The sequence below is a fragment of the Erinaceus europaeus genome, chromosome 18, assembly GCF_950295315.1.
Source record: "Erinaceus europaeus chromosome 18, mEriEur2.1, whole genome shotgun sequence".
Lineage (NCBI taxonomy): Eukaryota > Metazoa > Chordata > Mammalia > Eulipotyphla > Erinaceidae > Erinaceus > Erinaceus europaeus.
This window is the reverse complement of record NC_080179.1, coordinates 33,079,814-33,104,013: the sequence shown is the minus strand read 5'-3', so window position 1 is coordinate 33,104,013 and position 24,200 is coordinate 33,079,814. Positions and strand designations below refer to the sequence as shown.

Here is a 24,200-nt window from a genome sequence, read left to right as displayed (position 1 = left end):
AAATTATCTGAAAGCTGAGAGCTTACTGGGCAAAGATATGATAGAAAGGCATGGGGACGGAGAGGGAAAGGTGGAACTTTTTAAAATATTTATTTATTCCCTTTTGTTGCCCTTGTTGTTTTATTGTTGTAATTATTATTGGTGGTGTTGATGTCGTCGTTGTTGGATAGCACAGAGAGAAACGGAGAGAGGAGGGGAAGATAAAGAGGGGCAGAGAAAGACAGACACCTGCAGACCTGCTTCACTGCCTGTGAAGCGACTTCCCTGCAGGTGGGGAGCCACGGGCTCGAACCAGAATCCTTAAGCCGATCCTTGCGCTTTGCGCAAAAGGTGGAACTTCTAAGAGAAAGAAAGGTATAGGTCGGGGTCCGGTGGTAGCACAGTGGGTTAAGTGCATGTGGCGCAAAGCCCAAGGACCTGCGTAAGGATCCCAGTTCCAGACCCCTGGCTCCCCACCTGCAGGGGGGTCGCTTCACAGGCGGTGAAGCAGGTCTGCAGGTGTCTGTCTTTCTCTCACTTCTCTGTCTTCCCCTCCTCTCTCCATTTCTCTCTGTCCTATCCAACAACAATGACATCAATAACTACAACAATAAAACAACAAGGGCAACAAAAGTGAATAAATAAATATATTTTTTTTAATATTTATTTTATTTATTTATTCCCTTGTGTTGCCCTTGTTTTTATTGTTGTAGTTATTATTGTTGTTGTCATTGTTGGATAGGACAGAGAGAAATGGAGAGAGGAGGGGAAGACAGAGAGGGGGAGAGAAAGATAGACACCTGCAGACCTGCTTCACCGCCTGTGAAGCGACTACCCTGCAGGTGGGGAGCCAGGGTTCGAACCGGGATCCTTATGCCGGTCCTTGTGCTTTGCGCCACCTGCGCTTAACCCGCTGCGCTACAGCCCGACTCCCATAAATAAATATTTTAAAAAATAAACTTAAAAAAAATTCGGGAATTGGCTTAAGCAATAAGGAGCACATTGCCAAAAACATGTATTTTCAAGCTTAAAATAAATTGTATACAAAACCTATTAATACTCAAAATTCATCACTTATTTTACTGTGTGCTTGAAGTTATTTATATCTATTATAGTAAGGCATAAAACCAAGACATAAACCACTACATAATAAAGTCTACTACCTATCCTATCCCGACTCTATTCAGTTGAGTTCATATTAGTGGCTTGAAATTATTCCCATACTGGGAATAATTATACCATGAATAATGAAACATACTATAAATCTGGGCATATGTTGTGACACAGTATACCAGCCAATGATAGGAAGTTGGACACAGCACATGGCTGAGGTCAGCCTGGTGACAGAGCATAAAGCAATCTGAGCAAATGCACAATGGACTATAGGTGGATGGATTGTGGGTGAATCTGAATGGATTTAAGCTCAGCCAGCCGGAAGTCCGGCTTTTTGGCTTCTGCTTCTTCTGGTCAGATGCTTCTCAGCAGAGGGTGATCAATGTGCCCATCATGGCTTCCTCTCCTGGGAACTGAACACATGTGACTCAGCTAGCTGGTAAATTCTAATACTTTCCTCTATAGACATGACTAACCTACATCTCTACTAACAGTTGTGTTATCTTGTGGGGCTAAACATTTGGTATTTAATCTGTATGGGTTTATGAGACTAGCTTATTCACCCCTGCCTATAATTTCTTATTTTGTGGTACTTAAAATATACAATTCATAATACTGCACCGCTATAATAAAGCTTTGATTGTTTAAACCTGCTCTTGGTTGCCCAATAGCTGAATCCTTACGCGCCACTGAGAAGTCCTTTTAATTTTAATTACAAGAAGCATACATTAATTTTTTGTAGTCTAGACTTAATAAAATGGTGGGAAAAATATGTAAACTAAACTTAGGCTGAAAAAGCACCAAAATGGAGAAATAATGATTTCCTAATATTTGAAAACCACTAATAAAATTAGCAAGAAGTCATTAACATCATTGGTGGAAAAATACAGCTATTTCATTTTCCTGTCACTTACTTAAAAATATCAATGACCATTTATGTAGAAACTGTAGTCTCCAGCAATTGCAAGTAAAGGTAAAGATTGTAAAAATCAACTGAAGAATGACAAGGAAAAAAAAACAAACCTCAATTTATTGTGCTTCCCAGTTTAATCCTCAGTGCCGTAAAAACAACAGTGATGTTCTAGTTTGTCTCTTTCTCATTCTTCCTCCCTGTCTCATCTGAACATTCTTGTTCATATGTAATAAATGTTTTTAATTGAACATTAGAGCATTCTGAAAGGATTAATTGTATTAGTTACACTGTCTATTTTATTATTATTTGCAACAGTGTGCTTCTGTGGTATGTGTCTATGTGTAGTGTGTTTGTATGCATACACTTTTTTTCCCCAAGTCTTTTTCTTTCTTTTTTTTTCTTTTTTCTTTTCTACCTGAGCATTCCTCAGCTCTGCTCTGGCTTATGGTAGTGCTGGGGAGTGAACCAGGGAGTTCAGACCCTGAGGTATGACTACCTTTTTGCATTACCATTATGCTGTCTCCCCAACCCTTACAAAACATTTTTTGTGTTCAATAGTAGGTTACACGATTATAGATTACAGGGCATAGTTCCATACCACATGCACCACCAAAATTCTGTGCCCCAACTTCCCCTAAGTAACCACCATAGTTCTCAGTCTTCTAGATTGTTTGTTTCTATTTTTTTTTCCAAGTTCATGAGTTTCAGTTCTCTAGATTTCACATGAATGAAACCATCCAATAGTTGTCTTTCATCTCTTATATTGCTAAGCATAATCACCTCCTCTGTGTTGTAAATTAACTTAAAAAGAGGTTTGGGGGTTGGGGCTGCTACCAGATAATATAAGAAGGGCCCTGGCTCTCCAGCCCGCATGGCAATGAGGACTATTGGATGACTCTAGGATAGCCACTTACCACAGGCATGAATCTTAATAGATTGCTTAACTGTGTAAGTTATGTCTTTAACCTTCTAGTCTCTATAGGAAAGTGACTTATTTGAATATGAGGTATGTATGTATGTATTGACTCAAGTTTATCCTGAAGCCACTGTTGATCGTGGTATGCTGTTATACAAACCTGTACATTTTAACCAAAAGTGAAATGTTGGTATGCTTCTAAATTCTGCTTATAAGACCTTCTGTTTTGATCATCACATTAGGTTCACTTGTATTACTTGCTATATGGTCTATTTACATAATCACTGTTTTACCTAGGTCCCGCCCTGCCTGCAGGGTATTGGTTTAATCCCCACTGGTTAGATGGAAGCTTTCTATGTTCTTTTTGAGCTCTTTTTTTTTTTGCTCTGCCCCCTCTCCTAGTCATTTCCTTTCCCTTGCCACTTCTGGTGAAGAGATGCATAAAAGGCGATGTATCTGATTAATAAATGAAATACTGCTTCCCAGCTCAGCCATGAGTCCCTGGTCATCTGTCTCCCGCCCGTGAAGCTAGCCAGCCCAGCAGTGAAAGAATAGAAACTGTATCCACCAGTGTTTGGTGTCCTCTCCCCATAGCTTTTACAGATGATTTTGCTATTGTGCTCTGGTTAACCTCTCTAGTGCTCAAGCACATTCTAGAACCTAAGTGCTAATCTCTAGTTAAATGATTGGATATTTCTCTGGTATAGCACGAGCCATTGTTTCTTTCTGCCTAGACTGGTGTGACTCCTCCCTTTATGGGTGTTTATCTCAGTATACTTTTTTTATGTTGATTCTGAAAAATGGATGTTTCACACATCCCTCAGTTTGCTAAGTTGATATGTATTCCTATCTCTGTGGACACTGTTAGAGGCTTTATATATGCCACCTGTTGCACAGAAAGCAACCCATGTTTGTGAACACTTTCTCTGCCTTTGCTGCTGAGGAATTCCTTATTAGACTGACTATGACCCTAAATATGTTTCTAGATTAAGGCTTATTTCTCCTAAACATGCATTTTGCATGCCTTACTATCCCACTAGATGAGTAATTGTGGATGGCCATATGTACCCTTAAAGGGCTATTTTTCAGACATGAAGAGAATACAAGGAGCTTTATGTATTTTAAATTTTGTACTGCATAATTCTAATCATATAGCTGCTAAACATTACTTTTCTCCACAGAGCTTGCAGGGGTAACCCTAGAATCACTGAAGATTTGCTTATTCCTCCTATGCTCATATAGACTGTACATCTTGTCCATGTCTATAATCAGAAGTGGGGAACTGTGGTGACCCCAGCAGGTGTTTGGGACTATTAGCATACAAATGATGTTACCCTGAGGAGGTGCTTCAGAGAAGGGAATGTATAAAAGCAAGGGACTTTGAGCACTTGAACTCTCTTTAGCTGCGGCTTCTCCTGGTTAGAAACACTCTGCAGAGGTACTCCAGGCATCCATCCACCATGGCTACTTCTTCTGGGAACTGAACGCGTGTGACCCTGCTAGCTGGTAAACTTTTAGACCCCTCTACAGCCATGAGCAACCTTTACCAGAGTTTATAATTGTTTATCTTATGGGACGAAACTTTGATAACCATATTCAGACTTTATAGACCTAGCGTACACTTAACCCTTGATGATAAGTGCTTATTTTGCCTTTTACCTGTTTCACCCTAATAAAGCCAGTATTGTTTAAACCAGTTCCCAGATCCCTGCTGTAATTCATTCTACGTGCCACAAGCAGCAGCCCCAACCCCCAAACCTCTTTTTAAGTTAATTTACAACACCTCTGGTTCCATCCATTTTGTCCCAAAGGACACATTATCATCCCTTTTTGACTGCAGAGCAGTATTACATGGAGTATATATCCCATGACTTCTTTATCCAGTTATCTTTTGATGGGCATTTAGGCTGCTCCATTCATCCATTCATTGGCAATTGTAAATAATGCAGTTATGAACATAGTTGTATGTATATCCCTTCAAATTAGAGTTTGCAAGTTCTTTTTTTAAATTTATTTTTATTTTATTTTATTTATTTTCCCTTTTGTTGCCCTTATTGTTTTTATTGTTATTGTAGTTATTATTGTTGTTGTTGTTGTTGTTGTTAGATAGGACAGAGAGAAATGGAGAAAGGAGGGGAAGACAGAGAGGGGGAGAGAAAGACAGACACCTGCAGACCTGCTTCACTGCCTGTGAAGCAACTCCCCTGCAGGTGAGGAGCCGGGGGCTTGAACTGGGATCTTTAGGCGGTCCTTGCACTTTGCGCCACGTGTGCTTAACCCGCTGCACTACCTGACTCCCTGAGTATGCAAGTTCTTTGGACAAATGTCTAAGTGTATTATTGCTAGATCATAATTCCATTATCCAACACAGTCTTCCAAAGGGGCTGTACCTGTTTACATTTCTACCAACAGTGTGTCAGGGTCCCTTTGTCACCACAACCTGACCAACACTTGTTATTTCTGATTTTGTTGATGTAGGCCATTCTCATAGGTATGAGGTAGAATCTCAGTATAGTTTTATTTGCATTTCTCTAATGATAAGTGAAGTGGAGTTCTTTTTTTTTCTTCTTCCAGGTTTATTGCTGGGGCTCGGTGGAGGCTATTTTTTCCCCTTTTGTTGCCCTTATTGTTTTATTATCGTTATTATTATTTTTCCCCTTTTGTTGCCTTTGTTATTTTATTATTGTTATTATTGTTGTGGTTATTACTATTTTTGTCATTGATGTCATTGCTGTTGGGTAAGACAGAGAGAAATGGAAAAAGGAGGGGAAGACAGAGAGGGGGAGAGAAAGATAGACACCTGCAGGTGTGTAGACCTGCTTCTCCACTTGCAAAGCTTTCCCCCTGCAGGGGGTCAGGGGCTTGGACCTGAGTCCTTGTGCATTATAACATGCACTCAACCAGGTATGCCACCACCTGGTCCCTAAAAATCTTCTACACATTGAAAGCAAACTAAACAAGAATAACCAGCCAAACCAGTAATTGGGAGAAGTTATTTGCACATCATACATCTGATAAGTAACTGATATCAAACATTTATAAAGAACTCACACAGCTCAACAACAAAAATCATCCAATAAAAAAGTGGGCCAAAGAACTGAATAGATAGTTTTCTAAAGAAGAGATACACCTGCCCACTGGACATATGAAGAAGTACTCCACTTGGGGGGCAGGTGGTAGTGCAATGGGTTAAGCACACATGGTGTGAAACACAAGGACCCTCATAAGGATCTCAGTTAGAGCCCTGCTCCCCACCTGCAGGGGGCTCACTTCACAGGTGGTCTCTCTCCCTCTTTATCTGCCCATCCCCCCTCCATTTCTGGCTGTCTACTCAGTAAATAAATAAAGATAATTTAAAATTTTTTTGAAAAGAAGCATTTTAGTTTGAAGTCCAATTTATCTAATCTTCTGTGATGCTAAGGTCCTTTATGTATACAATTTATCCCCCTGAAAGTTGCTTTTGTGTTTTGTTTCTGAAAGTTGTTTTTACAGAATTACCAGCATACCTCTGTTGAAAAGAAGCACAATCACTAACTCTTGAGTAGTTTAACACCAAATTAAAATAGGTTAACAATCTAAAATATTTTATAAAAACACTCCAGAAGAAAAGAGGTATTTAAAGTAAAATGAGTACACATTAGCAATGTGTTTTTTATTCTGGATGGAGACTGATAAAAATATGTATATTCTAATTTGTTTAAGAGTCCAGATAATAATAATGAAGCTTTCTTTGCATTGTAGCTGGCATAGTTTTCAACATTAAATTCTGTAATAATTTAGTCAGAGTTTCAAGCTATTCAGAAAACTGACACATGCAATTTGCCCAAGTCCTCTCAAATCATGACCATCAAAAAAAAATTGTTATCTCACATATGATTAAAAAAAAGGTCATGAGTATCTTCTCTCTTGTCAACAAACATGTTTCATGCTGGAAAACCAGTTTTATAGTGACTACTAATTTAGGTTTCACAAATTAAAAAAAAAAAAAAAGAACATTCACTGATATGTATTAAATTACAAACAATTTCCATTACTTCCTTTAAAAATTGAATCAAGATCAGCATTCATGTTGTTAACAGACAATTGTACTCTGGGAATAATACAGTATGAAAACTAATATCCAAGTGTCAATCTCTAATTAGTATACTGATATTCCTCCATGTCCTTTAGTTTGTACTGTCAATTCTGATTTCAATGTAGCTTTTCCAGAAAGCTTTTTGGCTCACCAAATAGTCATGAGACAATTTTTTTTGATTTGTTGCTAATTTTCATGAGAGAGTATGTATGTGTCCAGAGCACTACTTAACTTTGAATGCTGAGGACTAAAACTGGGTTCTCAGGAATGACCCCATGCTCTTAACACACTGAACCCATTCCCTGTCCCCACCCCAGAGTCTTTTACTTTGGTGCAATACACCAAACCTAGCTCAAGTTCTGCTTTCCTCCTCCTCCTCCTTCATCTTCTCCACCTCCTCCTTCTCTTTTGTCTTCTCCTCCTTCTCCTCCTCCTCCCTCACCTCCTTCACCTCCAGGGTTATTGCTGGGGCTAGGTGCATGCACTACAAATCCACTGCTCCTGGTGGCCAATTTTTTCCCCATTTTTATTGGCTAGGACAGAGGGAAATTGACAGAAGAGGAGAAGATAGAGAGGGAGAGAGAAAGGCACTTGCAGACCTCCTTCACTGCTTGTGAAGTGACCCCCCAGCAGGTGGGGAGCCTGGAGCTTGAACCAGGATCCTTGCATGGGTCCTTGCACTTCATACTATGTGCACTTAACCCAATGCACTACCATCTATCTGACTCAACTTTAAAAAAAAAAATTAGTGATTTAATAATGATTGACAACAAGACTGTGGTATAAGAGGGGTACAATACCATACAGTCCTTACCACCAGAGTGCATCTTATCACTTCCATTTGAAGGTTCGATATTCTTTATCCCTCTGGGAGTATGGAGCAACAATCTCAATGGGGCATAGAAGGTGGGAGGTCTGGCTTCTGTAATTACAATCTGGATCTTCAAAATATCAAAGAAGAAAATTTTGAACTGTGAAGTACTATTGTGACTATTAGGAGTAAAGTATAAGGAAGAGACAATTCAGGTAGAATTTTTGTGGCAGCTTTTATTTGAGATTTTTTGGGGAGGAATTTGGTTCAGTTTTTTGAGATTTTCTTGGTGATTTTCCCTATGTACTTGTGGAAGGAATATATCTTTTTTTTTAATATTTATTCCCTTTTGTTGCCCTTGTTGTTTATTGTTGTAGTTATTATTATTGCTGTTATTGATGTCACTGTTGGATAGGACAGAGAGAAATGGAGAGAGGAGGGGAAGACAGAGACGGGGAGAGAAAGACAGACACCTGCAGACCTGCTTCACCACCTGTGAAGCGACTCCCCTGCAGGTGGGGAGCCGCGGGCTCGAACCGGGATCCTTATGCCGGTCCTTGTGCTTTGCGCCACCTGCGCTTAACCCGCTGCGCTACCACCTGACTCCCAGGAATATATCTTAATGCCTAAGGAGATAGCTCTTAGAGATCATTCACTGAGTTCATTTGTATCACCCCAAATCCCTCAATATTCACTTTTCAGTCGTCTCTTCTCAATAGTTACTTCAACTTTAAGAAAGAAAGAAAAGAAAAGGAAAACTGTGAAGAATTTCCATATGGCTCTACTATTTTAAGTGTATTAATGATGAACAAGATGATTATTCATTTTTAGGTTAAGATACATGTTGGGAATAAAGTTTATATACACTATATCCATGGTGAAAAAACTAAAAGCTTTTTATTTTAAAATCATCAACAAGGGAGTCAGGTAGTAGTGCAGCGGGTTAACCGCACATAGCGTAAAGCTCAAGGACCAGCGTAAGGTTCCCTGTTTGAGCCCCTGGATCCCCACCTGCAGGGAAGTGGCTTTACAAGAGGTGAAGCAGGTCTGCAGGTGTCTATCGTTCTCTCCCGCTCTCTGTCTTCCCCTCCTCTCTCCATTTCTCTCTGTCCTATCCAACAACGATGACATCAATAACTACAGCAATAAAATACTGGCAACAAAAAAGAATAAATATATATAAAATAAAATCAGCAACAAAATAAGGTTTTCCACTCCTTTTTAAAAAAATTATCTTTATTTATATATTGGATAGAGACAGCCAGAAATTGAGAGGGAAGGGAGTGATAGCAAGGGAGACAAACAGAGAAGACACTGCTTCACTCTCAAAGCTTTCCCCCTGAAGGTGGGAACCATGGCCTTAAACCTGGGTTCTTGCACATTGTAGTATGTGCGCTCAACCAGGTATGCCACCATCCAGCCCCATTTTTCCACTTCTATGTAAGTTAATATTATAAGTTTTTGCCAAAGCAATTAAGACAGCAACAAGAAATAAAAGTAATCCAGATTATAAAAAGGGAAGTGAAGCTATCACTGTTTGTAGAAGATGAGATAATATATATTAAAAAAACAAACAAACCTGGGAGTCGGGCAGTAGCGCAGCTGGTTAAGCTCATGTGGCGCAAAGCGTAAGGATCGTTGTAAGGATCCCAGTTCAAGCCCCAGCTCCCCACCTGAAGGGAGTCGCTTCACAAACAGTGAAGCAGGTCTGCAGGTGTCTCTCTTTCTCTCCCCCTCCAGTCTTTCCCCCTCTCTACATTTCTCTCTCTTATTCAACAACAACGACATCAATAACTATAACAATAAAACAACAAGGGCAACAAAAGGGAATGAATAAATAAATAAATATTAAAAAACAACCCTAAAAACTCCACCAAAAAGCTATTAAAGACAGTTAATAACAAAGTGTGTGGTTACAAAATCAATATAGAAAATATGTTGCATTCCCATATACAACTAGCAAATGGGAGTCAGAAAACAATCCTATTAACAATTTCATCCAAAATAATTATTTTGGAATAAATTTAACAAAGGATGTGAAAGACCTGTAAAAAAAAAAAAAACTACGAGGATGGTAGAGATAGCATAATGGTTATGCAAAGAGACTCTCATGCCTCAGGCTCCAAAGTCTCAGGTTCAATCCTCAACACCACCGTAAGTCCAACCTGAGGATCTGGTATCAAAAAAAAAAAAAAAAGCCTATGAGACACTGTTAAAATATAGAACAAGACATTAAGAGATGTAAAGACATTCCAAAAGGGACAGTTGATATAATCAAAATGTCCATCTTACTGAAAGCAATATACATTTTTTTTAATTCCCAAACAAAACTCCAATGACATTTTATAAGGAACTAGAAAAAAAGATACTAAGGTTTATATGGAACCATAAAAGAACGAGATAGTTTGGGCAACACTGATGAAGAAAAAATAAAAAGATAAATAAATAAATAGAAGTCATAATTAAGATTTCAAACCATATTACAAAACAAAAGTGGCATTGGAAGGTACTGGAATAAAAATAAATACACAGATCAATGGAATATAATAATTGAAAGTCCAGAAATAAACTCACACACTTATCAATATTTAATGTATGACATAGGATCCAAGACCATATGGTAAAGAAAGGTGAGTCTTTTCAATAAGTTGTATTGGAAAAACTGGACAACAAAACAAAATGAAAGCAGACTACTCTCTAATCCCATATGCAGAAATATAATCAAAATCAAACAAAGACCTTGATGTAAGACCTGAAACTATAAGATAAACAGAACATACCAGAGGGGAAATATTCCATGACAAGAGAATTAGAGATGTCTTTGGGGACTCACCTCCAACAGCAAGAGCAATGAAAGTGAAGATGAACAATTGGGACTAAACTAACACAAAAAAAACTGTACAGCAATAGAAAATGTACACAGAACAAAAGACAACATACTGAATGGCAACAGATATCTGCACATGATACATCTGATAGGGATAATAATAATAAACACACAGGCAAATACACACTATTATATCAAGGAAAGAAAACTTTTTCTTTAAAGAATCAAATGGTGTTTTGTATTTTTTGAGTCATTTGTCTACTGCAGCTACTCAACTCTGCCATTTTAGTGAAAAATGCCATTGGGGGCAGTGAAATAGCTCATCTTGCCATGCGTGAGATCCAGATTTGAAGTTGCCCCCCACTTCATTAAAGAAGCTTGTTGCTGTCATTTCTTTTACTCTCTTTCTCTCTGTGTCACAGAAAAGAAAAAAATAGGAGTGGGGGCCTCATTAATGATATTTGATCAAAGACCTTTAAAAATGAAACTAGGGCATACAGAAATCTGGGGAAAGAGTGAACATTCTTAGTTTTTCAATAGGTTGATATAGTTAAGAAGAGATAAGGTCAGAGAATGCCATATTGATGGTGCTTATTTTGTAGAACTTTAAAAGTTATTTTATAAACATTTGGAATTGGAAATCATTGATAGATTTGAGGGGGACAGGGGCAAAAGGGCATGATCTGACTTTTCTGTCTAGCTTTAATGTTGAAAGGATTATATAATAGAATTAAAGTTAGGGGACCAAAAAGGAGCTTGACAAAAATCCAAGCAAGGGGTGATGCCATTAAGCTTACAATTAATAGAAGTAATTTATAATAGTAAGAAGATGACCAGATTCTGAATATATTCTGAAGGTATGCCTAAAAGATGTGTTGATGGTATGACTGGATAGTGTTTGTTCGCAAAGATTAAATTTGCGTTCAGACTATATTGAACATTTATTTACATAGCATACAGAAAGTGCTACTTCTAGTGAGGGAGTTGGGCTTTAGTATGAATCAATAGATGGTTTGGACATGCTAAATTAAGAATTCAACAAAGTAAGCTGGTGGTAACATTAGGTATAAAGATGGCAATGTAAGTTTGGAGTTCAGAGCAATGATCCAGACTACAAATACCAATTTGAGACAACCTGATTAAAGCATTTACATCTTTATAGAGTCTAAAGTATGAAATGATTGAAATTACAAGAGTTACCGTATATGCTAAGCTTGGTAAAATAATATAAATTAACAATTTGATTTAGTAACACAGTCATCACAGACATTTTATTGAAGTGTTTGGAGAAAGGTAAAAAAATATTTCATGGGATAAGAGGTAGATAACAGGTGGGACTTACATGCATGAGGTAAATCAGACTTACCATGCTCTGGGTTCAAGCATGAGCTCTACATTGAAGTACAAAGAATGCATTAAGGTATCTCCATGAATGGTAAAATGGTACTGTCTCTCCTGCTTTTCTTTCTCCTCTCTTCCTCCAAAAGGTTAGAATGTAAAAATTGGGCCCAGGAGGTCATTTGGTGGCACTACACATGAATGAGGTCCTGGGATTATCTTCTGATACCACGTAAAAATACATATCTCTCATTTCTTTTTTTTTTAAATATTTATTTTATTTATTTATTCCCTTTTGTTGCCCTTGTTGTTTTATTGTTGTAGTTATTATTGTTGTTGTCGTTGTTGGATAGGACAGAGAGAAATGGAGAGAGGAGGGGAAAACAGAGAGGAGGAGAGAGAGATAGACACCTGCAGACCTGCTTCACCGCCTGTGAAGCGACTCCCCTGCAGGTGGGGAGCCGGGTTCGTACTGGGATCCTTATGCTGGTCCTTGTGCTTTGCGCCACCTGCGCTTAACCCGCTGCGCTACAGCCCGACTCCCCATATCTCTCATTTCTATGTAAGATCTCACCAGGATAGCCTTTGACATCTATATTCCCACCAATATATTTTTAAATACTTTTTTTAATATTTATTTTATTTATTTATTCCCTTTTGTTGCCTTGTTGTTTTATTGTTGTAGTTATTGTTGTCGTTGTTGGATAGGACAGAGAGAAATGGAGAGAGGAGGGGAAGACAGAGAGGAGGAGAGAAAGACAGACACCTGCAGACCTGCTTCACTGCCTGTGAAGCAACTCCCCTGCAGGTGGGGAGCCGGGGTTCGAACCCGGATCCTTATGTCGGTCCTTGTGCTTTGCGCCACCTGCGCTTAACCCGCTGCGCTACAGCCCGACTCCCTTTTAAATATTTTTTATTATTTTTATTTATTTACTGGATAGAGACAGCCAGAAGTTGAGAGGGGGAGAGACAGAGAGGAAGACAGACAGGTACCTGCAGTACTGCTTCACCACAAGCAAAGCTTTTCCCCTGCAGGTGGGAACTGAGGACTTGAACCCATGTCCCTGTGCATTGTAACATGTGCACTCAACCAGGTGCACTACCACCCAGCCCCCCCACCACTATTTTTTAATGATTATATGTTCTCTAAGATAATGGAAATTTTCTCTTTCACTTTCTTCTCTACTTTCTGAACCTTTAACAAAACTGGTTTAAGTTCTTGTGCACATCCCCAAACTCTTGTCTCTATACATTATTCAGTTCTAAAATCAATCCCATATTTTTAGATTATATATAGTAAAATAACTTCTCAGCACCAAAATATATTAGTAGTCAGGGATCTTCAAAGAAATTGAGCAGAATATACAGACACAGATGCAGATATAATTGTATTTATTATAAGGAACTGAATCAGGAAGTTATGATAGCTAGAAGTTATGTGATATGTGAAGTTATGATAGCTAAAGTCTGTGATCTTTAGTGGGCATTTTGAATACCAAAAGAGAAGAAATTATAGTTCCAAGTTGAGTTCAAAAGCCTAATACTGGGATAATTTTTGGTGTTATGGTACAAAAGCTGATAGGATGGAAACTCAAGAAGCGCTGAAGGAAGGAAAACTATCTCCCTAGATTTCCATTTACATAAGGAGGTGTTTCCCTCCTACTCACGAAGGTGAGCCTTTCTTTTCTATTCATACTGTTGATTGATTGTATGAGGAGCACACACATTAGAGAGGTAATATGCTTTAGTCAGTTTATCAATTCTAATGTTACTCTCACCGCAAAACACTTTTTAAAAAATTTTCTTTATTGGGGGATTAATGTTTTACATTCGATAGTAAGTACAATAGTTTATACATGCATAACATTTCCCAGTTTTCCATTCCAAAACACTTTTGTAGATATAAGAAGAATGACCAAATATCTAGACATTTCATGACTCTGGCAAGCTGACACATAGAATTAACCAACATAGTCAGATCATTCCCTTTTTATGACCAACTGTGGTAAAATATGCAGAGAGGCAAGGATACAATACAATCATATGTTTTTCTGTCTGTTTATACACTGAAATACAGATATGCAATGAAAATATTTTGATAGGGCTTCCGGAGGTGGGGCAATGGATCAGCAGCAGCTGTGTTTCTCTCCTATCCTCTCCCAGGTCAACTAGGAATACCATCTGGGACCACAACAAGGCAGGACTAGAATGACTTCAAGAAACTAACACATCACCAGTGAGTGCAAATACCTGTGGCTCCTAGACAGTGAGGAGCCTAGGGAGAGATTAAGCTGCTGGTAAAAGTCCAGCAGTTTACCAGTTGAGGCACCACTTCCAGTACGTTTTATCAACAAAAAGACTGCTGAAGGGAGGACTCCCCTAAGACACACCAAATGCAACTGTGAGTCCTGCTCAACACCCATGAATGCTTAGTTCAGTGCCCTGCCAATACCCTACATGACCCCCTTTCACGCCAAATATTTAAATAAATGTGTCATATATGTAGCCTGAAGTATATATTTAAGCAACAGAAACAGAAAAACTTTGAAAAAAAAAATCAAGCAGGTCACTTAATGACCAGAGCACAGGTCTTTTATGCGTGAAATGTTCTGGCTTCAATCTCTGGTACCTCTGCATGCTAAAGCAGTGTATGGTCTCTCTCGCATTAAAAAAAATAAACTAGGGGGTGGGCGGTAGCGCAGCGGGTTAAGCGCAGGAGGCACAAAGCACAAGGACAGCATAGGGATACCAGTTCCAGCCCCTGGCTCCCACCTGCAGGGGAGATGCTTCACAGGTGGTGAAGCAGGTCTGCAGGTGTCTATCTTTCTCTCCCCCTCTCTGTCTTCCCCTCCTCTCTCCATTTCTCTCTGTCCTATCCAACAACGACATTAACAACAACAACAATAATAATAACTACAACAACAAAAACCAACAAGGGCAACAAAAGGGAAAATAAATTATATATATATATATATATATATATATATATATATATATATATAAACTAACACTTCAAACCTCTCTTACAAAATTATATACCTCTTTATTTTCTGTCTTAACATTTATTACATTAGTCACTATGGTAAATAAAACAGGACCTTAGTTATGTATGCGTATGTATGCTCCCTGACTTTGTGTTAAAATATTAAGCAAATTACTTCTGAAAATAATTAGGAAACCCTAAGGCTGAATAAGATATTTAGTAAAATGTATACTAATAACTTCTGTCTTTGTGTTAATTCACAACAGTATGTCTGTATAACAATATGCAGTACTGTTCAGTCTCATATTTCCTTTTAAGTGACAATAATAAACCTTTATCATGTTATAAGCTTTTCATTGAAAGAGAAACATTGAAAATATATAATCATGTTCAAATTAAGTCATTCAAGACAAACATAAAGACAGAAAGTAGATTAAAGATTACCAGTGGTTGGGGAAAAGAGGAGTCACAACTTAATGGTTGGCTTTTTTCTGGCGATAAAAAGCTTCAGAAACAGAGGATGCACAACAGTGTGGATGTAATTAACACCACCACCAAACATACACTTGAAAAATGGTAAAATTTAAAACTTATGTATATGCTATCACAATTTTAAAAAATAGCTTAAGTGGTAAGGTTTATGACATGTCTTGCTGCAGTTTTTATTTTTTATTTTAATTATTAATAAGAGCTCACCAGAAAATCATTCTGAGACATGTGATGCCAGAAGTCAAACTCAGGACCTCAGCCCTGACAGTCCAATACTCTATCCACTGTGGCACCTCCCAGGCCACTAATACAATTGTTAAATGTTATCATCAACTTATAGGAAGGGCTATAGCCTCCTTTAAGAACTATTACATTTACTTCACTAAGATTCATATATTAAAAATATCTTCATCTGAGAACTCCAATTCTCAGCTACATTTTACCTAAAAATCTTACACAGATGTAACTTATGATCACCTTGGGATTAGATGGTCCTCCCTGTTAAAAATCATAAGAAATGGGAGTTGGACGGTAGCACAGGGATTAAGCGCAGCTGGCACAAAACACATGGACCAGAGTAAAGATCCCGGTTCCAGCCCCTGGATCCCCACCTGCAGGGGAGTCACTTCACATGTGGGGAAGCAGGTCTGCAGGTGTCTATTTTCTCTCCCCCTATCTGTCTTCCCTTCCTCTCTCCATTTCTTTCTGTCCTGTCCAACAACGATGACATCAATTATAACAACAATAATAACTTCAACAATAAAACAAGGGCAACAAAAAGGGGAAATGAATAAATCTACTAAAAATCATAATATGCTAAAACCTTTCAATTTTAGTTTAGTTAAAATACTGATGCTGAAACACTGAACAACTAAGACCCTAAAAAACTATTTGTGGAACAAAAAAAGGTACCAGTCCTTATTAGATAAGAGCCGTTTTTTTAAAATATTTATTTCCTTTTGTTGCCCTTGTGTTTTTTTTTTTTTTTGTTGTTGTTGTTGTAGTTATTGATATCGTCGTTGGATAGGACAGAGAGAAATGGAGAGAGGAGGGGAAGACAGAGAGGGGGAGATAAAGATAGACACCTGCAGATCTGCTTCACCTTCTGTGAAGCCACTCCCCTGCAGATGGGGAGTCCCGGGCTCGAACCGTGGTTCTTATGCCGGTCCTTGCGCTTTGCGCCACCTGCACTTAACCCTCTGCGCTAGCGCCCAACTCCCAATAAAAGTCTTACACTGTGCTCACAGTGAACCTTAAGTAGTGATATGAATATTTATATACCAAAGCTCATAGAATTATAAAAGTCATGTGCATTTTCCTGAAAAGTAATAAAAATATAGTATAAAATTTTCAAGGAATATAATTTTAACTCCTTATTTTTAGTGATAAGGAAAAATATGTAAAAACTTTTGTCCTACTCTGACTTTTTTTGTGTGCATAGCACTGGTAAGGTGGTGCTAGAGATGAAATCTGGGACCTCTCTTGTGTAAGTCCTATGTACTAATGTTGTACTGTGTTACCTTCCCAGTCCTTTCCCTAATGTTTTTAAACTTTTTTCTAAGCTATCTTTAAGACAAGGGGCTGGGAGATAACTTACTCAGTAGAGCACACTTAATCATGCACAGAGACCCAGATTGGAGAATCTCAAACTACATGGGAGCATCATGCACAACAGATGCTGTAACCTCTCTTGCTCTCCTTTTCTATATATTAAATTTTTTAAAGTGGCCCAAAAGGTGGTAGCAATGTGTATAAAGCACTGGACTTTCAAGTGTAAGGCTCTGAGTTCAGTCCCTGGCATCAAATATGCCAGAGTGAATTCTCTGAATCTTTGTTTTTCTTGCTGCTCCCCACCTAATAAATAAATAAATACAACCTTAGAAAGAGGGGGAAAATAATTATCTGTTTGGAGTAATGGAATCACACAGCCATGAGATAGATAAAAGAGAGAGAAGCAGAAGGGTAAGTGGAGGAAGAGGAAAAATAAGAGAAGGAGAAAGAGGAGAGAGGAGGGAGAGGAGTTGGAGTGAGAGGAGAAAGAGATGGAAGAGGAGGAGGATCTGAAGGAGGAAGAGGATGAGGCAGAAAATTGTGACAAAGTCAAAGGAAAACAAAAACCTAAATTTAAAAAAAAATTTTATTTATTTATTTTTCCCTTTTGTTGCCCTTGTTGTCTTTTTTATTGTTGTTGTAGTTATTATTGTTGTTGTTATTGATGTGGTTGTTATTGGATAGGACAGAGAGAAATGGAGAGAGGAGGGGAAGACAGAGGGGGGAGAGAAAGATAGACACCTGCAGACCTGCTTCACCGCCTGTGAAGCGACTCCCCTGCAGGTGGGGAGCTGGAGGCTGGAACCCGGATCCTTACACAGGTCCTTGCGCTTTGCGCCACCTGCGCTTAACCCACTGCGCTACCGCCCGACTCCCAAATCTAAATGTTTTATGTGACCCTGGAGAGTGATTCAAAGAAACTGTGGTTTCATATTGCTATTTGAGCATAAATGACTTCTACTCTTAAATCCGAACATAGTATTTTAGAAATCCAAATCACTTTTACACTTACAAAGAGAAAAACAAATGCTTCTATGAATTTGTTCTTTGTTTTCTTTCCTGGCAAGGGAAATTGTGCTTCAGGATGTTTGAAGTTACTTCTGAGCACAGGGGAAATAACAAACATAATATTGTTTACATCACCACCTAGTGGTCTTAAATTTATCTTCTGCATAGATATTATTAAAAAAATAAATAGTTTAAAATGAAAATTTGGAGATGAGTAAGTAGCTAGTTGGCAGAATTCACGTTTTTCTTCAAGTGTAAGTGGCCCATGGCTTAATTCCTAGATAGGAAAAGATAAAAAAAAAAAAGTGAAAAGGTTAAGTCTTATCTTTTGCCACAATATGGATGGGACTGGATAGAATCATGCTTGTGTAACATATCAGAAGGAGATATAAAGCAAAGCAACAGAGCAGGTGAAACATACATAAATGCTTAGCTACTATCTGCAGATCTAAGGTCACTAAGGGAAGAAGAGATCACGGTAGGGTAGGTAACTCAAAGCTCTACACTTAGAGGGAAAGAATAATTATGGCAGATGAAGTATGCTAACATATATTTTGAAGTGAAGTACACCTGAGACAATGAGTCTTATAAAACCATATTTCTTAAATAATAATTTAAAATGTATTAGAGAAAACCCCAAAGTCATCTGGCAAAAAACAAGCAAATACCTTCTAGCTCAGACAGTATTATTAGTTTATCTAGTTTCATATTAATTCAACTAAGAAATGTAATGTTATCTTATGGGACTAAACTTTTGATAACTATACTCAGATTTTATGGACCTATTGTACTCTTAACCCTTGATGATAATTGCTTAATTTGCCTTTTACCTGTCTCACCTTCATACAAAAAACATACAAAAAACAATACAAAACTTTGTATTGTTTAAACCCGTTCCCAGCTCCCCACTGTGAATCCTTAAGCACCTAAGCCCTAATTAACCCCTTTTAAGTTAAAATTCCAACATACAACATAGGTTCACCGTGCCCATAAACTAGGGGAAAAATATATACCTGAAAACAGAAGTACACAAGAGCATGCAGGGAATACCCCCAACACTTCATCTGCACTATTACAGTCTTTAGGTCCATGCTTGTTCAACAATTTGTTTGGCTTTGTATGTTAACTCTCTTTTCAGCCACCAGGTTCTGGATGCCAGCAAGATGCTGACCAGACTTCCCTAGACAGACGACCCCATCAATGTGTACTGGAGCGCCACTTCCTCAGAGCCACCCTACTAGGGAAAGAGAGAGGCAGACTGGGAGTATGGATTGACCAGTCAACGCCCATGTTCAGCAGGGAAGCAATTACAGAAGCCAGACCTTCCACCCTCTGCAACCCACAAGGACCCTGGATCCATACTCCCAGAGAGATAGAGAATGGGAAGGCTATCAGGGGAGGGGGTAGGGTGTGGAGATCGGGTTATGGGAATTGTGTGGAATTGTACCCCTCTTATTCTATGGTTTTGTTAATGTCTCCTTTCTTAAATAAATTAAAAAAATTTTCAACATAGTACATCAAAGGACAAATGATGGTGAGGTTGTGTATGATAAAGCAAATCTTTTTTAACTTTTAAAAAAAATTTTATTTATAAAAAGGAAACATTGACTAAACCATAGGATAAGAGGGGTACAACCTCACACAATTCCCACTACCAGAACTCTGTATCCCATCCCCTCCCTTTATATTTCTTTCCTATTCTTTAACCCTCTGTGAGTATGGACCCAAGGTCATTGTGGGATGCAGAAGGTGGAAGGTCTGGCTTCTGTAATTGCTTCACCACTGAACATGGGCATTGACAGGTCAACACATAGTCCCAGCCTGTCTCTCTCTTTCCCAGTGGGGAAAGGCACTGGGGAATTGGAGCTCCAGGACACATTGGTGGGTATGTCTGTCCAGGGAAGTCTGGTAGGCATCATGCTAGCATCTGGAACCTGGTGGCTGAAAAGAGAGTTAACATACAAAGCCAAACAAACTGTTGACCAATCATGGACCTAAAGGCTGGAATAGTGCAGATGAAGAATTGTGGGGTCCTCCATTTTATAGATGGCTAGTAGGCATCTTTGAGTTATATTCCAAAGGGCCTGTGGCTATACTAAGTTTTTTTTGTTGTTGTTGTTTATTTATTCGTTTTCTTTTTTCCCCTGAGCCTGAAATCTGATATGCCAGTGGGTCCATGTTATTGTTTGGGGAGATGATGTCATGGTTGGACCAGAAAGCTGGATCAGGGAAGAGAGTAGCTCCCAAATATGGGAAAGGTGTATAAATACTGTTGACTGTAAACCCCATTGATTTGATATGATCTGGGGCCCATAATCAGCTTAGGGGCATATGTGACCTCTGCATCCCTCTAGATCTGAGCTCACATTCTGTGGTCATGAGTAGGAACATTCCATGCTGCTCCAATATCAACCCATCTTCCTCAGGTGTAGCACAGAGTATGTTGTCCATCCTGCCTTTCGGGATGGAGCATTCTCCACCATGTTGAACAAAATTGAGGGCAAGGTCCTATGGGGACCCTCAATGGGGTCTATTTTGTTGTTCCTGATAGAAATGACCGGTAGCAATGGAGAGAGGGATTTATTCGAGGTCTAGGCCCATCATGTCTGTCTGGGAATTTCAGGATTCCCCAACTAGGGCCTGAGGATACAGTAAATCCTAACAATGGGATTTTTCAAGTCAACCCAATTGCCAAATAATTTGGTTATAGCAATAACTATCAGGAGCCAGGCAGTGCATTAAGCATAGATGGCACAAAGTACAGGGACCAGTATAAAGATCCCAGTTAGAGCCCCTGCCTCCCCACCTAAGGGGAGTTGCTGTACAGGCAGGGGAATTGCTTCATGTAGTTTATCTTTATCTCTTCTTGTTTTCCCCTCCTCTTTCCATTTCTCTCTGTCCTAACAATGACAACATCAATAACAACAACAATTGTAACTACAACAATAAAAAAAAAAAAGGGCAACAAAAGGGAATAAATAAATAAATAAGCAATAACTATCTATCACCTTCTTAAACCCTAAGACAGCAGGAACCTCCCACTTCCTCTATAAAGCCCAAATTTCCCCCAGTCCTGGAACCTCTAGGATGGGGCTCACTTTCCTGCATGCTTCTCTCAATTCATACCAACTGATACTGCATCTGCTGATCCCAACCTATTCAATGTAATGAGTACCACCTCTGCATGCTTCACTTCAGACTGTGTCCAGAGACGTCAGAGGTGGAATGTCAACCCTTCAGCATCCTTACTCGGGTGAGAACTTTCCTTTCTCATAGGACTTCTTAATTCCATTCTGGGTGGTTCCCTTCCTACCAAAGCCTCAAATCCTAGATATAGACAAGGTCCTATGAGATAGGGCAGATAGACACATATATCCATAAATTAAGGCAAAATATATACCTTGAAGCAAAAGTGCACCTCAGGTGAGAACTTTCCTTTCTCATAGGACTTCTTAATTCCATTCCAGGTGGTTCCCTTCCTAACAAAGTCTCAAATCCTAGATATAGACAAGGTCCTATGAGATAGGGCAGATATACACATATATCCATAAATTAAGGCAAAATATATACCTTGAAGCAAAAGTGCACAATAGTCTGTAGTAAGTCAATAAATGAAGCAAGTAAGTAGAAAGACCTAAAAAGACACCTTAAAGTACCATGGTAGAGAATGTTCCATCCTCAAAGGGGAGTTGGATAACATACTCTATCTACCACCTGAGGAAGAGGGGTCCTGAAATTGGTGCAACTCGGAATGTTCCTACTGATAACCACAGACTGCAAATTTGGACCTACAGGGATGTCGAGGTTACATAGGCTCCTATGCTGAATAAGAGCCCTAGATCAAATCAATGGAGTTTACAGTCAACAATATTTATACACTTTTCCCATATTTGGGAGCTACTCTCTTCCCTGATCCAGCTTTCTAGGCCTTTTTCCCAGCCATGAAATAATCTCCCAGGACCTGGGTCCACCTGTATATCAGATGTCAGGCTCAGGAAAAAAACTAATAAAGTCATGGGCCCTTTGGAATATACCAAAAATAGAGCTATTAGCTATTTCCAAAACAGAGACCCCAAATCTTCATCTGTAATATTTCAGCCTCTAGGTTCATTGCTGGGGAATTATACAGATGCAGTCACATTTCCCAGACTGTCAGCTCAGGTTCTGCCATTTCCCACTAAAGTTAATATGGCATTCTCAAGTGTCTCTCCCAACCAATCCTATCCCAACACGTCACTCCTGGCTGATGCCCTATAAAAGGTACTTCTGCCCCCTCCCCCCTGGTTTTTTACCTCAGTGACGGAAGGGTGGTGCCTGTAGCTGGGGATGGCCATTTTTTTTGGCTAGCTCCACGTGGCCCGAACCACTGTGCTCAGACCCAACCCTGAGGGGCCCACTCGAATAAAGGATTGTGTTCCCTCTCCACTTGGATTTTTTCTCCTCCATGTCCCGCCGCTGCAAAGCGACAGTTCATGATTAGTCAACAATTTGTTTGGTTTTGTATATTAACTCTTTTTTTCAGCCACCAGGTTCCAGATGCTACCATGATGCTAACCAGATTTCCCTGGACAGACAACCCCACCAATATGTCCTGGAGCTCTGCTTCCTCAAATCCCTGCCCCATTTGGGAAAGAGAGAGAGACAGATTGGGAGTATGGACTGACCTGTCAATACCCATGTTCAATGATGAAGCAATTACAGAAGCCAGACCTTCCATCTTGTGCACCCCATAAGGATCCTGGGTCCATACTTCCAGAGGGTTAAAGAATAGGAAAACTATCAGGGGAGGAGATAGGATATGAAGTTCTGGTGGTGGGAATTGTGTGGAATTGTACCCCTTTTATCCGCTGGTCTTGTCAGTATTTCCATTTTATAAATAAAAATTTTAAAAAAGATATTCAAAGTAGTAAAATAACAGTACTAAAAAATCATAACAAATTACAAATAAAATCAGAAATAGGTATCTGAAACAGAAACATGAGAATATAGACATAAAAAAATCACAACTACCAAAATAAAAAGTCTAACATATGATAAATATATTGAAATATTTTGATTTAGTTATTAGAGACAGAAAGAGGACACATCAGAGTATCACTAGCACACCAATGATAGGTATCAAACTTTGGACCTCATTCTTAAAAGTTCAAAATTAGGGAGTTGGGAGGTAGCACAGTGGGTTAAGTGCATGTGGCACAAAGCACAAGGACCAGCATAAGGATCTCGGTTCGAGCCACCAGCTCCCCACCTTTAGGGGAGTCACTTCACAAGCGGTGAAGCAGATCTGCAGGTTTCTATCTTTATGTCCCTGTCATGTCTTCCTTTCCTCTCTCCATTTCTCTCTTTCCTATCCAACTACAACGACACCAATAATAACTACAACAATAAAAAAACAAGGGCAACAAAAGGAAATAAATATTTTAAAATTTATATTAAAAAATTCAAAACTATATCAAATACTCTGCTTCTTGGTTTAGAAAATACATTTTTTATCAGTTTGGATATACTCAAATTAAAGTCTCCTGAAGGGAGAATGGGATAGTATCTCTGATCTACATATGTGGAAGTGAGTTATTGAGAGATGGTTTCCTTGAAAAGAGATATGACTTTTGGTGAAGGCACTCAGATACCAAAGCAATCCTACATAATGGCAGGCAGGGGAATTAACATCACAGCCTCTCTTTTCCTTTCCTTTGACCTCCTTCAGTTGTTATTTTATTGACAAACTAGTGAAAACTAGAAGATGCTGATGTCCATATATATCAGCCACAAAGAACAGAGTGCAAGATGAAGACTGCAGAAGACCTGAGGAGACAACAGAAGATACTTGGCACAAATGCTTTTGCTACATATAGTAAAAGACCAAACTAAGAATGGAGGGAGAGGGGATTGAGTCATATAACAAGAAGATGTATTTAGGAAGTTCTGGGGTTGGCTAATTCATCAGCTCATAGTACCAGTTCAACTTCTCTTCAATTTCCTTAGTTTTCTTCTTTTTAAAAAATGATTATTTTTGATAGAGACAGGGAGAAATTGACAGGAAGAGAGGGAGACAGAGAAGGAGAAAAAGGAGAAAAAGAGAGAGAGATAGAGAGAGAGAGAGAGAGAGACCTGCAGCATTGTTTCATCACTTGTTAAGTAAGGACTGGGGACTTGAACATGGGTCCTTGTGTATTATAATGTGTGACCTCAACCAG

At 38.9% G+C, this 24,200-nt stretch overlaps 1 protein-coding gene and 1 long non-coding RNA gene across 25 annotated transcripts in view; one reads left to right on the top strand and one right to left on the bottom strand.

Moving 5' to 3' along the window:
- Positions 1-24,200, bottom strand: part of BAZ2B (bromodomain adjacent to zinc finger domain 2B) — a 368,528-nt gene that overhangs the window by 274,807 nt on the left and 69,521 nt on the right. The gene's annotated exons all lie outside the window — the stretch shown is intronic.
- LOC132534261 (uncharacterized) lies at positions 1,252-22,898 on the top strand. Its single transcript, XR_009545962.1, has 2 exons — positions 1,252-1,531; positions 22,526-22,898. It is a non-coding gene; the product is annotated as an uncharacterized LOC132534261 (long non-coding RNA).